The 16,793-nt window shown below is 41.0% G+C and overlaps 2 pseudogenes; one reads left to right on the top strand and one right to left on the bottom strand.

The window, feature by feature from the left end:
• The first annotated feature begins 5,885 nt into the window (after positions 1-5,885).
• LOC101588774 lies at positions 5,886-8,942 on the top strand (annotated as a pseudogene).
• Positions 8,943-14,648: 5,706 nt separating this feature from the next.
• LOC101591940 lies at positions 14,649-16,184 on the bottom strand (annotated as a pseudogene).
• Positions 16,185-16,793: the final 609 nt, after the last annotated feature.

The raw sequence follows: 16,793 nt of genomic DNA, 5'->3' as shown, positions 1-16,793 counted from the left end.
CTTCCAAGCGCTGGGATTACAGGTGTGCCCCCATGCCCAGTCTCAATCACTGTCTCAGTGCACCCCGGGGCCAGCACAGCATGCCTGGGATTGAACTCCTGGCCCCTGCATCTTCCTAAGCAGGCACTTTAGTCTGCTGAGCTGTCTGGCCCACCAAGCTGTCCATTTTTCCAAGACTTCCTTTATTTCAGAAGAACTTTGCTACACTAATTGTTATACTCCCTCTCCTCTTCAGAAAGTTCCCCAGCTGCCATTCTGTTGCTTAGCCAGAGTTGCTGAAGTTCCTCTGTAGACAGTTCCTCTGAGTGCTCCTCCTCAAGTTCCTCAACATCAAAATATTCCATCTCTCCCCTGTGTAATTTTAGGCCACACTTTTTTCCAGATAGATCTGAGGGTCCTTAGAGAGACATTGGCCCGGGATTTCTCAGTTAACCCACACAGGAAAGGATATTGTAATGTTCTTTCCAGAATTCTTTAAGGGTTAAATCTGTATCCAAGGCACAACCACTTCAGAAACAGTTCTGTAGTGTATAGCTTCTTGAAGTCATCTGTGACCTGCTGGTCCATAGATGCAGTAGAAGATTGGTATTAGGTGGGAGGAACTCAAATGAGAGCCATAGGAAATCTTCAGCCAATTCTTCCAAGCCTTATGAATAAGCAGAAGCATTGTCCATGAAGAGAGCCTTGAGTGGTGAGCCTTTGACCTTTAGATACTCTTAACAGTAGTAGGACAGAAAGCTTTCTGATCCACTCAAGAAAAAGTGCTCTTGTGACCCAGGCTTTTTCATTATATCTCCACATGACCCCTAGCCTATTCTTCATGGTTTTCTGTTTTCTGAATACTCTGGCAGTCTCAGTGATAAATCAAGAGAGGCTTTATCTTGAGGTCACTACTTTCATTGGCACATATTAATAAGGTTAGCCTATCCCTCATAGTCTTGTGGTCTGACATTTTCTTCTTTTCCTGGGTAATATATTTTGTTCCAGAAAAGGCCGGCTTTATCACAATTGAAAACTTGATGAGAGCAAAAGCTATTTCGCTGTCATTGTTTTGAAGTGGTGTATGTAATTTTCAGAAGCCATTTTATCAGCACTGGCTGCTTCACCATTCCTAGTTATGCTATGGACTCCAGTTCTTGCTTTAAAATTGTGAAGTCACCTCTTACTAGCTTGAGATGTTCTACCATCATCACTCATTGGTGGAATAACCTTTACAGAATCTGCAATTACAGCCCTAGCTTTTTCACAAGTCATAGACTCAGGCTGTAACCTGCCATTTGCCTTTTCCTTATCCACACATTTAATAATAGCCTTTCTATCTTATCTAGCACTGTTGGTTGTGACTTACTAATTTCAATAACACCTTTCACAACACTAGCTTCATTATACAAATCTTTTCTCTGCAAGATTGTCAACATGGTAGATTTCAACATGCTATTTAGCAAGATCAGTCATACCAATGCCAGTCATGTTTCTCCATAATTTCCTTTTTTATTGTGATAGCTTTCTTTACCTTCCTTTCTGCTCTTAGCTTCTTTTCTAGTTTTTTTAGGGCCCATTTTGGTAGCAGTAATCATAGAAATTATATAAATCACTCACTGAAATCACATCCACACACATGGGTATCTAGTCTAAGACTGGTGTTTATGTATGCTTTTCTGGCATCACAAGTCTTTGTTTACAACCTCACAGCTCTGGCATTTGGGTTGTAACTCAAGACCTTTTTCATAAGCTACCCCTGGGATTCCAGTCATAACTCAAACGTTCATATGGAGACCAAACTCAAGGGTCCACTGTGCTTTAAAACCATGTCATATTTTAAAAATAAGTAACTTATACATTTATAGTGTATTTTACAAAAAAAGTTCAGAATCTAGTAGTTTATTGATTTTATTTGAATTAAGTGAAATGATTACTTTAAAAATAACAAACTTTGTATAATTTACACCAGGTAGTACTCTTGAAGAGTACTGTAGTTATTATCAGTCATCACTAAATACTGTTTTATTTTCTTCAGCTCTCTATGTCTGGATAACAGCCTTGTTTTCATGTTTTACCAGTTAGGATTAAGCATTGGTTCTAGGATCATATATGTACTTTCATACTGATATCTCACAGTTGCTTATGTGTATCAATTGTGGATAAGTGAAAAATATTACATACTCAATTAAAAGTATTAAATGATGAATAATTATTTTTGTAATCTTCTTTTTTTCATTTTATGTATTTGGTACATAGTCTCACTACCCAGCTCAGACTCGCAGTGATCCTCCTGTTTATGGCCTCCCCATTGCTGGGATTATAGGTGCGTGCCACCACACCCAGACTTTGTGGCTATTCAGCTGCCTCTGAGGGTTGGCACGGCACGTGGGGCTGGGGATTGTAATCCATCATTGCAATCAACATATTTTCCAAGTTTAGATGTTACTATATAATTATCAGTCTATATATGAGTTATAAACCAAAAAGTCTTTTAAATTAGGTCATAAGATAAGGCTTTTTTAAATTTAAGTAGTATTATAAAATAATGATTATGTTCACAGTCTAGTTTAGCAATGCTTAATTAAATTTGTAAGGTCACCACATTTCAAAACTAAAATAAACTCAGAATCTGAAGAGTATTCTTTATTCTTCCCTAAAGGAAAGAATTACTTGTCTTTGACATGTCTTTATTGTCTTCCTCCATTTCCTGCCTCTTTTCCAAGGTTCCTAGCATCTTTGTTCCACTTCAATACGTGTATGCTCATGCCTGTTGTATACCACAGCTATTCTATATTACAAAGTGCCTATAAAATTTTTCAAAAATAATTCACAAGGGCAGGCCAAATAGCTCAGCAGATTAAAGCGCTTGCAAGTAGGCGCAGGGGCTGGGGGTTCAATCCCCAGGCCTGCTGTGCCAGCCCCACTGCCAGGGTGTGCTGAGATGGTGATTGAGACTGGGCATGGTGGCATGCACCTATAATCCCAGCTCTTGGGAGGCTGTAAACAGGCAGACCACTCGGAGTTGGATCTAGTAGTGAGACCTTGAACACCTTATAGACCCTTCCCTAAAAATACAGGAAAAAAAAAAAAAAGAAAGAAATAGTAGTGAAACCCTGAACACCCTGTAGACCCTTCCCTAAAATACAAAAAAAAAAAAAAAAAAAAAATCACAAATGGGCAAAAATTATGGACATTTCTCCAAAGAAGATAGGCAAATGGCCAGTAATCCCATGAAATAATATATGTGGCTTCTTTGACAGAATGGCCACATCTGCATCCAGGAAGGCTTTCCCTCTGGTAAGTGCGTCTATGTGCTTGCACATATGTACAGTTTCCTACCAGTATCTCAACCAATTTTAATATTAGCAGATAGGAATGTGTAAAAAAAGCTTTAAGGAAAAATGACATGTATAGGAAAGAATGCATTAGTATCTTTAGGTACTTGGCGGGTAACAGACTATGATGTGAGAATGTAGTTAGCAGTTTGAAGATTCCAGAAAATGCTCAGAGGAGTGAAAATTGGCTGAGAAATGCACAAAGCTTGCTCCGTTGTGTCTAAGCCTAGGATTGGTCTTAACCATGAAGATTTTTTTCTCTTCTTTCCTAGCCTAGTGCTCATTTCTTAATTATAATGAACTACTACTCCAGAAGTCATACCCTTAGGTTTGGTTTTGTTTGTGCAGTTTCACTAGTCAACCATTATCTGAAAATGTAAAATGAAAAATTCCTGAAATTGACCATAAGTTTTAGGGGGCATACCATTTTGAGCTGTGTTATATAATCTTTTGGTATTCCCCACCATCTCACCCTTGACACAAATCATCCCTTTGTACAGTATTTCCATGCCCGGTGTCCTACCTGCCCATCAATCACACACCATCTCAGTAATAGACAGTGACTGTGATCAAGTAACCCTTGAGTTTCAAAAGGCCTCAGTATGCATTAAGTGATACCACTGGCAATTCAGATATGCCAGAAAAACTATAAAATGTTCCATCTGTGACACTGTCAAGAAAGGAAAATAATTTCTTGCCAGTGTGGCTGTCATTATTTCTTTTTTTTTTCCAAAATTTAATTGATAAACAGATAGCAATGAGACAGTTTCAAATCAAATCGAAAGTACAGATTCAACAAATAACACACTGCATATATTCTTCTTAGTGGTTAATTGCTGTACAAGATGCGGACTTGAGATCCTATTTACAAACACCATTAGAACAAATCATTCTATTCATTAGGAGAATGCAAGTATATATCTATCCTAACCACTTTGAATACACAGATACAAAATGGACATTCATAGGCATACCCCATTTTTTCTAAGTTCCGTTATTGAATATTATAGGTGTGTAAACTCAGCAAAATATTCTAAAAGAGTACAGTAGCCCATAATAGTATTGGGTCTTCTGTTCAACTGGCAATGTCAGAAATTATTGACCTGAGTCCCCCACAGCTCAACATAACAGCATGGCTTTACTTCCTATATTTCGTCTTCATACTTTTCTACTGGATGGTTAAGACCAAGGTAAAGCAGGACCTGTGCAACAAGAGTTGTAGCTTTTTGGTCTGAGAAGGTCAGTGAAATGCCCTCAGGATTTATCCTGAGATCCTGTACCTCAGACTGTAGAACCTTTGTCAGTGCAGCCACGTGGATGAATCACGGCCATTGCTTGGCCAATGTGCTCTTTGTGAAAGCCTGAGAGAGTGTTTTCTCCCCATGTGACTTTCCTTAGGCACACTCTACGTCATCGATCACTTTCCTCTTTGGCCCCATAATCTTCTTGATCAGAAAATTTGGGACACTACCAAGGTACATGACGTTAAAGTACAAGTTCTCATATGTCCTGAGTCTTAATTGACCTTGGAAGGCTAGGGCCAAAATGTTGGCTTTCCTTGTAGCCCTCCTTTTTCTCTAATTTTGTTCTGCAAACTTAGGTTATCATTATTTCAAAGAGTAAAAATTATGATTATAATGTGTATGTGCACTAAGTGTGTAGTTAAGACAAAAAAAGGTGTTAAATTATAATGTTTGGTTCTGTCTGTGGTTTCAGGCACCCGCTAGGAATCTTGTAACATATTCCCTGAGGATAAAGGAGATGAGTAATTTCTTACATGCAGCCTATTCATGTTTCCATTCACTGTGGTGACAGTGGTAACAGTTTAGCAGCAGTTTGTACAATCAGTACCTCATCTGTAAAAAAAAAACAGTGAGACCAGTGTCTAACTCAGTGAGTTGCTATCACTATCAAGTAATCTGTAGTGTTTATTGAAGGGTTTGTGCCCGACAAACTTTAGTTGCTTGTCTTTTGTTGTTGTTAACACTATATTCACATATTTCTTTTTGACGATTTCATTTTGACTTATACACATTGTCACAAAATACCGTATTTGCCCCTTTTTATCAGTTTAAATTTTATTTAAAGACTGTGTCCTGCCAAGTTGCATAGGCTAGCCTCAAACTTGTGATCTTCCTGACCCAGGCTTCTGAGTCCTGGAATTACAACCATGTGCCACCATACTTGGCTGCAATATATACTTTTTTAGTAAACCTGAACATAATTTTATAAAATAAAATTCACATTCTTCACCCTGAGAGTTAAAATTTAAAACAGTGTTGATATTGCCGAACTTTAAATAGGTGATTTCACTGAGCTGCTCTCTGTCCTCACTTAAAACAGAGATAGCATTATGCTACTGGGTAATTCATTTGGCCCATCATGGTCATATGCCTTGCCTTACAGGTGAGGGTGGTATAAGAAGGTGTGAGAAAGGGATATTGAACAAAAGAGAGCAGGAGTCTCCACACAAGGGTCCCAAAGAACAGTGAAAAAGTTCTGCAGGTAGAATAACAGTAGAAGGTAATTGCATTAAAGGATAAAAAACCAACATGATGAAATATGAACATGAGTAAGTGAGAATGGATGGAATAACTTATTTGATACAATGGCCAAGAGCAATAAGCCTACATAGGAGGGTGGATTTGTAAAATAGTACAGCTGTCACAAGTAGAAGAAGGGCCTTAGTTGAAATTTGTTGTGCTTTTAAGATAATGCTAAGTCTTCTAAAAAGACAGGAAAGTGGTGATAGGTGATTTGTTTGTAAGAAGGCCAGGATGAGCTAGAGCAGTAGTTCCTGGGGATGCCTCAGAAGATAACTACAGGGCCGGTGAGGTAGCTCAGTGGTCTAAAGTACCTGCTTAGACAAGCTTATTGCAGGCACAGGGGACCACAGTTTGATCCCTACCACCACATGCCATGCCAGCCCTGTCCCCAGGTGGGGTGAAACAGCAAAAAAAAAAAAAAAAAAAAAAGGCAACTACAGCTATGTACCAAGGAGGCACAACTAATACCTCAAGGAGTTTGTGACTGGTAGACTATGGTAAGACTTGTAGACTGGTAGACTTGTAGCCACCAAAAAATGGTATATGGCCGAGTGCCTAAAGAACCAAAGTCTTGGGTTGATGGCCAGTGATTCTTTGGAAGTCTTTCCTGTTTGCATCAGCTCACATGCTTTAAGACAATATGGCACAAATTAAATCCACTAAAATGTGTATATTTCTTTGCAGTTGTCTGTGTACTACTTAGACATTATTCATTTTAAGCTCATATCAACTTAGAGCGTAATGTTATCCCTATTTCAAATGAGGAAACAATGTGGGAAAATAAGGCTTGACAATTAAGTTTTGACTTTCAGGGAAGAATGAATTTTATAAAGTTACAGTAAGATTTTCGTTAGGAGTTAAATATAGCAGTTAGTATAAGTCATAATGAATCAGCATAATGTAATATCTGAATGTATTATTAACAACAGCAACAAAATACAAGCGGTTTCTATTGGTGCTAAACACTGCAGACTACTCATGCTGAAAACAATTCAGTGCGTGAGTACTGGTACCATTTTTTTTTCCTTAGATGAAAAGCTGACTGGACTAATATTATTACTATAACTACCATGATGAATGGAAACAGAAATAGGCTATGTACAAGGAAATCACTTAGTGGTACTGTACTGTATTCTAGTAGGGAAAATGAGCCACTAGGGAAGAGGAAAAAAAGGAATTAATCTGTTTTATTTTACCAGTAACACAATCCACAGACCAAGAGAGTTGTAAAGAAAACTGTTCTAGGGGCTACATGTAATGACCTTCTTAATGGCAAAGCTCCATGGTGCAGGGATTCACATGGGACATGGATGTGTGTGTGTGTGTGTGTGTGTGTGTGTGTGTGTGTGTGTGTGTGTTGCCTCTGTGTCCTGTCTCTCCCCTTTCTCCTTCCCTCCCCTCTTTCTGTAAATCCTCTAGGATTCAATTATGGGCCTCAACCCTGTCATTATCTAATCCAGGGTACCTCCCAAAGGCCCTACTGTAGTCAGATGACATTGCCATCCTCTAAAATATATCACAATGGAGATTAAAATTGTTTTTTAAAAACAGAAAAAATAAAAACAATGGCATAAAATTTCAATACAAGATAGTAGGAGAGTAACAATGGTTAGTATTTCACATATGGTTATCTTGAAAGTAGTTGCTCAGAATACAAAAATTAGTTATTAAAAGCCCATCAAATGGTATAAGCATAAACCTTTCTTTTCAATGAACTCTAGTAGAAATTAGTAGTAGAGCTGTCTTAACTATTATATGTATTTTTTTTTCTTTTTCCCTTTTTTCCTTGGCCCCATCACAGTTTCTCTTTCCTTTTGAACAGTTTCTTCCCATTTCCCAGTGTCTGTTGTACATTTTGGATCTTACTCTTTTAGCTCCTTACTCTACAGAGACAATATGATGTTTACACATACAAGTCTGATTCACTTATGAGTGTGGTCTGAAGAAACTTGAAACAATAGCAGGGGAAGTGTCCATCCAATCAGGGCAGGGAGCCCAGAGCAAAGCAGAGGTATCATTCTCAGGGGAAGCAGCTGGGGACTGGGCAGGGACAGGGCCCATCTGAGTGAGAGTTGAACCTGAGTGGGATTTGAACCCATTTTCCACGTGCCACCAGTGTTTCTGCATTACCAGTGACTACCTGGACAAGCTCAGCTGTCCTGACTACATCCCCCATGGAGATCAGTGTGGGACAACCCCTCCTGCATCCACTGCAACATCACTGAATCCTACCCTGCTGTGCCCCTAGTCCACTGGAGTCTGATGATAGTAAGGTGGCTGCTGTCTTGAAGAGGCTGGTGGCCATAAAGAAATGAGATCCTCTGCTCATGCAGCATCTGAAGAAGATTGTAGCTCCTCTGTACAAACTACCACCTCCCACAGCATCCCAATGTAGACGTACTGGATCAGCTCTGGCAAGCAGAGTGGTGCACACAGGAGGAAGGATGAAGGTGAAGTGATACTTGTGGACAGAGAAGACTCAGATCACTGTGAAATGAAAGGAAGAGCGAGCTGAGACTAAGAAATATGAAGATGATGGCATCAGAAAAGAAAACTTGGCCATCCTCAAGAAAAGGAAAAAGAACCAGAGGCAAGACACTGACCAGCTAACAAAGGAGCTCCAGGACATACACAGGTCACAGAGCTTCGAAGGTGGAAATGATGCAGTCACACTCGTGGCTGACCATCTATATGACTGGAATGTCAAGCTCCTCAGAGTTGACTGGCACAGTGCCTTGCACAGTGATCTCCAGATCCTCAAAGAGGAAGGTTTGTTTTTTTTTTTTTTTTTGGCAGAACTGGGGATTGAACTCAGACCCTTGCACTTGCTAGGGGAGTGCTTATTCCACTGAGCCAGCTCCCCAGCCCCATCCTCAAAGAGAAGGAAGGAGCCAACTTCATCCTACTTAATGTCTCCTTTAAAATTTCCTTTAGACCCCACTGTTAGGACTGTCTCTGGTCCTCTCTGGAGGGTGTGTTCTGTTGGAGGTACCATCTTCATAGAATTCTCACCAAGCAAGGCTGGAACAGTGCCTACTCCAGAGGGTCTATGATCATGCAGCTCAGTCCACACAGGTGAAGGGGAAAGTCTGAGTCTAGTTTGGAGCCAACAAATCTCCTTCCTACAGAAGCACAGCAGTTCAATAAGTTCTTGGTGCAGATCCATGAAAATGACTAGTATTACACCTGGAAGGAATGAGACTAATCCTTGTGCCTTCCTCCGGCACCACTGGACCAATTACCTTTGACTGCTGTACTGTTTGCATCTCACCTCCTTGTTTAGTTACTTTTCTCATTGCAGAGACAAAATACCTGCCACTGAAAGTTGAAGAAGGAAAAGGTTCTTGTAGCCCAGTTTATAGAGGTTTTAATTCACAGTTTGCTGGCTCCAAGGCAGGATGAACTGTTCGTAGCAAGCAGAAAACAGCAAGCAGTGAAGTAGCAAAGCAGTAAGCAATGACAGCAGCCCTCTTTCTGTGCATTATGCTCTCTCCAGACTACACCCCCTTAGGGCACGCAGCACTCATATCTGGGGTGGGTTCCCACTATCAACAACCAGAACCAAGTCAAGCCAGTGAGTGCACAAAGGTAGTAACCACACTTCCTGACACCAACATTACACACCCCAAATCCAGCCACTTCTGAAAAGCCCTGCTTATGACCACATGAGGCTTTGGGGGACATCTAAACATAGCTGTAACACTTCCTTCTGTGGTTCCCTTCCTTATTTTTCCTGCATGTGATACCTCTGCCTATTGTAGGACAATGGTGGCTATTCTGTAAACACTAAGGAGAAACAAATACACAAACAGAACTGTTTCAAATGCTGAAGACTGACTACAGACCAATGGCCTTGACCTTGCTTGAACCCTTGTTAGCAGGGGTTAGAAACTATCAGGCCTCCTTATATTGCTGAAAACTCAGCTGTACTCCAGACAGAAGCCTCCTTGTCTATACTACTGATTTTTAATTTATTTTCTCTTATTTCATGTCCACTGCTTTATTTTATTTATTTTTTTTACTTAACGAACAAAATAAATTAAAAAAAGCATCAGAAATGATACAAATTTTCACTAAACAAAGAACAGGAATTCAGCAATGGTTGCCATACTGCATGATATTATTTTCAAAGTAGTTGTTTAGGCTACCAGATATAAATGTGCAAAATTGGTTTGAAGAAAAAAACAGCAAAAAGTCTTAAGAAATTAAAAGGAAAAAAAATTAGCAATAACTGCTCTATTCAAAAGACCAGCAGAAATCAGCAGTACAATTCTACAAATTATCTACTCCTATGTCCTTAAGATTTCTACCTACTTTCTCCTCCAGAAGATTTAGTGTTTCAGTTTTGGTATTTAAATGTTTGTTCTGGGCCAGCCAGATAGCTCAGTGGATTAAAGCGCCTGCTTAGGCAGAGTGCAGGGACCAGGGTTCAATCCCCAGCACCACAAGCTATGCCAGCCCCACCCCCAGGGCGTGCTGAGACAGCAGTTGAGACGACATGGTGGTGCTTGCCTGTAATCCCAGCGCTTGGGAGGCTGAAAACAGGAGGATCACTATGAGTCTGATCTACATAAGGAGACCCTGTAGATCTGTACTAAATACATTTTTTTTTTAAATTTGTTCCATTTTGACTGTAGTTTTGTGCATGGTGATAAACATGGGTCTATTTTAAGTCTTCAGCATGTGGAAAGCCAGTTTTTCCAGCACCACTTATCAAAGAGGCTATCTTCCAGTGAACATGTTTGGCCCCTTTGTCAAAGATAAGGTGGTGAGTGTGCTTGTAGTTGAGTCTACATCTTCTAATCTGTTCCATTGATCTTCAGGTCTGTCATTCCAGTACCATGCTGATTTTATCACAGTAGCTTTCTAGTATAATTTCAAGTCAGGGATTGTAATGCCTCCTGCCTTTCCTTTGTTACCTGATTGATTTTGATATTTTAGGACTTTTCTAGTTCCAGATGAATTTTAGGAATGTTTTTCTAGGTCAGTGAGGTATACTAATAGTATTTTACTTGGGATTGCATTGAATCTGTATAACAACTTTGGGAGTAAGGTCATTTTCACAATGTTGGTTCTTCCTATCCAGGAGCAAGGAATAGCTTTCCATTTTCTGAAATCCTCTTTGATCTCTTTTTTCATAGTACTGTAATTTTCTCTGTATAAATCTTACTTCCTTTGTGAGATTGATTCCTAAGTATTTCATTTTTTTAGGTATTATTATGAAAAGCATGGTTGCCATAATTTCTCTCTCTGCATTTGTTGTTTGTATATACAAATGCTATTGATATTTGAGAATTAACTTTGAATCCTGCTACACTAGTAAATTTGGTTATTAAATCTACAAGTCTCTCAGTGGAATTTTTGGGCTCTTCTATGTACAGTATCATATCACCATTCCTGGGGTGAATCCCACTTGCTCATGATGTATAATCTTCTTGATGATTTGCTACATTCTGTTCATTAGTATTTTACTGAGGACTTTTGCATCTATGTTCATTAGGGAGAATGGCTAGTAGTTTTCTTGGGTACTTCTCTGGTTTTGATATCAGAGTAATACTTGCCTCCAGGAATGAGTTTGGAAAAATTGCTTCCCTTTCAATTTCACAGAAGAGTTTGAGTAGATTTGGTGTTAGATCTTCTCTAAATTTCTTGTAGAATCAGGACCTGGGCTTTTCTTTGTTGGTAAGGTTTTTTACTACATTTTCTATTTTATTGACTGATACTGGATTATTCAGAATTTTTATATCTTATTGATTCAGCTTTGGTAGTTTGTATATCTGGGAATCTGTCCACTTCTTTTGTGTTTTCCGTCCTGTGAGAGTGAAGATTTTGAAAATAGGTATTGATGATATTCTGAATTTCTGTAGGGTATGTAGTGATTTTGCGTTTTCATTCTTTATTGCAGGAATTTGGTTTTGTGTTGTTGTTGTTGTTGTTGTTTGGTGGTACCAGGGATCGAACTCAGGACCTTGAGCTTGCCAGGCAAGCACTTATTCCACTGAGCTATCTCCGCGGCCCTTTTTTTTTTAACTTTTTTTTCTTTTTTTTTTTTATATAACATTGGCTATGGATTTACCAATTTTATTTATTCTTTCTTTCTTTTTTTTTTTTTTTTTTTTTCAGAACCGGGGATTGAACTCAGGCACTTGTGCTTGCCAGGGAAGCACTTATTCCACTGAGCCATCTCCCCAGCCCCTTATTTATTCTTTCAAAGAACCAACTTTACCCTCATTAATTCTTTATATTGTTTTCTTCATCTCTGTTGCATTTATTTCTATCTGATCTTTATAATTTCCTATCTTCTTTGGGCTTTGATCTCAACTTGCTCTTCTGTTTCTAGAAAGTTGAGGTGCAACACAAGATTATTTGGGCTTGTTCTATTTTCCTGATGTGAGAATTTATTGCTGTAAATTTTTCTCTTAAGACAGCTTTCATTGCATCCCACATGTTCCAGTAAGTTTTATCTGCATTTTCATTTGATTGTAAATAATTCTAAATTTCTCCTTTAATTTAATCTGTGAGCTCTTGATTATTCAGGAGAGCATTATTTACATTCCATGCATTTATAGAGTTTTTTATATTTCTTTTGTTAATAATTTCCAGTTTCATTGCACTATAGTTATTAATATGCATGGAATAATTCTGAGTCCTTTACATTTACTTAAGCATGGTCTATGTGCTAACAGATGATCTATTTTGGAGAAGGTACCATGTGAAGCTGAGAAGAATGTTTATTCTGATGCTGCTGGGTGGAACACTCTGTAAAGGTCTACTAAGTCCATTTCTTCACAAGTTTGGTTTAGTTCTGTTATTTGTTTGCTGATTTTTTTTGGCATAGTTGATCTATGGAGTGTTAAAGTTCCCCAGTACATTTATATTATTCCTCATTTGATTTTTCATGTCTGTTAAAATTTATTTTATATAGTTGGGTGCTCCTACAATGGGTGCATATATATTTATATATATTTATAATTGTTATCACTTCCTCTTGCAATTTTCCCCTAACAAGTATGTAGGGGAAAATTTTCTCCTAACAAGTATGTAGGGGAAAATTTTCCCCTAACAAGTATGTAGGGGAAACTTCTTTATCTCTTTTAATCATGCTTGGTTTGAAGTTGACATTGTGAGCAACCAGAATAGCTACGCTTGCTTTTTTCTGGTTTCCTGTCACATGGAATATTGTTTTCCATCCTTCTACATTCAGTCTATTAATTTCTTTTTGAGTTAAATGTGTTTCTTGTATGCAGCATATTGTTGGATTTTGTTTCTTTATTCACTCTGCCAGTCTGCTGCTTTTGATTAGTGAATGGAATCTGTTTACCTTGCTGGTTATAACTGATGTATTAGCTTATCTTTGTCATGTTGTGTTCCTATTGTAGGCTCCCTACTTTCCCACTCTGCTTAATTGCTTGCTCTGCTTGGTGATTCTCTTCTGTTGTCCTTGAAGTTGTGGTCCTCTTTGTCACTTTCTAAAATATCTGTCTCTTTTAGATGTCTCTAAAACATCTCAGTACTCTTTGTAGGGTAGGTTTGCTTGTCATGACTTTCCTCAGTTTTTCTTTGTCATGGATTTATCTCATCTCTTGAATAAATTTGATAGATAGTTTTGCAGGGTATGTCAATCTGGGTTAGAAGTTCTTTTCTTTCAGGACTTGAAATATCTCACTCAAAGCTTTTGATTTGATGGTTTGTGTTAAGAAATCTCCTGTGATTCTGATGAGCTTTCCATTATAAGTGATCTGTTTCTTCTGTTTAACAGCTTTTAATAGTCTGTTCTTTTGGTTAATTTCCAGGATCTTGATTATTGTGTGTCTGTGTGAAGATTTTTTTTTCTGACACAGGCCCCATGGGGGCTTTATTGACACCACTTTGTTTCAGTACAACAGTCCTGAAAGCAACTGTCCCTCTGGGGAGGAGGGCCAAGTGGTCTGCTTTGCTGGGGCGCCCAACCTGTCACCCATGCGTAGGGGCTGGGCCCGACTGCTGCATGGCAGAGAAGATGGCACCAAGATGACACAGTGCGTGGCCCAGCCGCTGAAGGAGGCCTGCAGTGGGCTCAAGCGTTCACTGCCAGGGTGCTGGTCGAACCCCCCATCCCAGGATTATGTGAAGGAAGCTGAGCCAGGGACAATGCTGCCCCATCTCCCATTTCCCTGGCCACAGCACACACAGCTTCCTTTCCCAGAATAGAGTGGGCAACACCATGGTAGCATGCTGACCAGGGAGAGAATGGGGTCTTGGGTGTGGCCACAGTGACCTGGGGTTGAGACAGGGGCAGGCAGCCTCCCTGATGGCAGTAGAGGGGACAAGAGAGGATCACTCAGGCCTCCAAGCTGTCCCAAAGGAAACTCAAAGTTCCAGGTAGTCTCTAGCCCTTAGGCGCCAAGGTCCTCCCCCTCCTGCCCTCCCTGACACCCAGAAGAGGCCACTAGTGACAGCAGGGAAAGTCCAGGGCCTCCAGAGGGGACACCTTTCCCCAGAGAGCTGGCAGAAGCCTTGCACAGTCAGCTTCCATAGGGGACTCACTGACTGGAAGAGCCAGGGCACCTGCCCTCCTCCCAGGACAGCCAGGTGAGCAGCAGCTTCAGGCGGGGCTCAAAGGGGTGAGAAGGGACGTGATCCACAGGCAGAGGCAAAGGTTAGTACTATCAGGGCACTGCCATCGGTCCCTGAAGCCCTCCACTCACACAGCACAGAGAAGTAGTCCTCCTCAGGTGTCACTGGCTCCAGAGTCATGGAGCACCTGCTGCTGATACCACCATGGGCTTAAGCCTCAGAACTGGGCTCAGTAAGAACCGTAGTGTTCCTGCAGCAAGTTCATCACCCAGCACGGCTATCTTGCCAGCCACAGACTTGACACCCTGCTTAAATTGCACAACATCAGAAGTAGGGAGAACGTTCCTCAGAGGCACACTTCCTGCTCCATGAGCTCTGTGTCCCCAAAGAGGTCTACAGAGCTGATGGCACTTCTGCCCAAGAGCTGCTCCAGGTAAGACCTGGCTTCGTACTCAATGTCCACATCCTGCCCGAAGAACATGTCTGACAAGATGGCCTCGGCGCCTGCGGACTCCTGCTGTGCTTTGCTAGACTCCACACCCAAGCCCCGGCTCTTTACCTCCCTCCAGTTTGTGGCTTTTTCTGAAATAGGCCAGATGCTTGAGATGGTCACTTCTGGCTCCTTCTCCACCCTGACCATTCCCCAGGGGGTATCTGAGTCCCAGTGAGAATCAAAGGATTCCAAGGAAAATGGGTTGTTCTTGTACTTTGGGGGCCCGGAGGCAAAGGTTCCAACATCGTCAAACAAGTCCAGCTATGAGTGGAAGGATTTCGCAGTCACGGGGGTCTCCTACTCAATCACTTGCATCTCAGACAGCACTGAGTGGAAGATGGAGCTGTGGGACACCAGGCCCATGCCTAGCCTCTTGGCCTGCTCCCACTTCTTCCCTTCCAGGTTCTGCAGCTTCTTCTCCTTCTTCCAGTCATTCTGGAGCTCTTGATAGGCCAGGCACATGGAGGCAGCCATGGACTCCTCCGCCTGCTTCTTGGTGTCTGCCACCTGCTGCTCACACAGTTTCTCTGCCACCTGGGCTTGCCGCTCGATCTCACATGAAGCTCTGGTTGCTCACATTCTGTGCCTCCAGGCCTTTCTTGGCCCCCAGCCCCTTCTTGGATGCTGCTGGCTTTCTTTTGCCAATGATGGAGCTTTTCAGATCTAGGGAGGCCTTGTATGAGGAACCAAGCAGGTCGGTATTGGGGCCCTGCTCCGGCTGTGCCAGGCTGCTCCTCTCTGCAGGCAGGGCTGGCTGCTGGGTCTCTGAAGGCTCAGTGGTGGGTGTGTCCCAGGCAGGGAAGAATTTTACTGAAGAAATCAGAGTCCTTCTTCTCCAAGGAGTGACCAGGAGCACTGCTCATGTGTCTATCCAAAGATTAGTGCCGTGCCTAGCCAGGGCTGCACTCCCCACTGCCGGGTCTTCTCTAGGTACATCTGGGCAGCTCAGCTATTATACTGGGTGTTGTCATCATTGGCTGTGCATCTGTGTTGATAGAAAAAGGCTATCACATTGGCATTCCTGCCAACCTGCATATACCTCAGCTGAAACCAGCTCCAGTTGGAATCCAACTCTGTGGGCCTAATAAAGCTAAGGTGGACCCCAAGGGAATGGTGCACCCTGGAGGAGTGGATGCGCAGAAAAACAGTATATGTGATGCTGGCCCAGCTTGGACTCTTGACGCCACAGTTGAAAGAGGCTTTGTTGGTTGGAATTGTGCGAAGTCTCCTAAAAAGAGTCTGCATTTCGGTCTTTCTCAGCTCCGCCACCATTTTCTCTCCTTCCCAGATACAACCACTACCGATGACAGGTGCTGTCACAGGCCAATCTAAGATTTATTTTGATTATGGCTAGCTGGAATTCGGTATGCCTCAGTTGTCTCTCAGATTTTTTTCCTAGGCTTGGGGAATTTTCTGCTACCCCTTCTGAAAGCAATCTTTTTATGTCATTTGTGTTAACTCCAGCTGATTTATTGATACCTACTAGTCTTATATCATTTTTCTTTGCATCATCTTGCAGCTGTTGTATTATTACTTCCTGGTTCCTTGTTATTTTTAAGACATCTTTACTTTCGTGTTCGTGAAAGGAACTGTTTGAATCTGTTTCATGTAGTCTAGTTCTTCCTTATATTGTTTATTTAATGGTTCCGTCATTTTCCCATATCCTTCTATTTTTTAATCTATGTCTTCTTTAGATGTAATGAGCAATTCTTTCATGATTAATGTCATTTCCTTTTTTACCTGAGAGATTATTTGTGATCCTACTTCTTCCATAGCTGGATGGAGTTGTTTGTTTACTTTAGTTGCTATCATTTCAGAAATTTCAGATGTGTGACTCCCAAGTTCTTCTATGATCTTGACTGTCAGGAGAGTGGGATGGCA

This window comes from Octodon degus, unplaced genomic scaffold, assembly GCF_000260255.1.
Source record: "Octodon degus isolate 3935 unplaced genomic scaffold, OctDeg1.0 scaffold00091, whole genome shotgun sequence".
NCBI lineage: Eukaryota > Metazoa > Chordata > Mammalia > Rodentia > Octodontidae > Octodon > Octodon degus.
The sequence above is the reverse complement of the archived record's forward strand: the minus strand, read 5'-3'. Positions and strand labels throughout refer to the sequence as shown.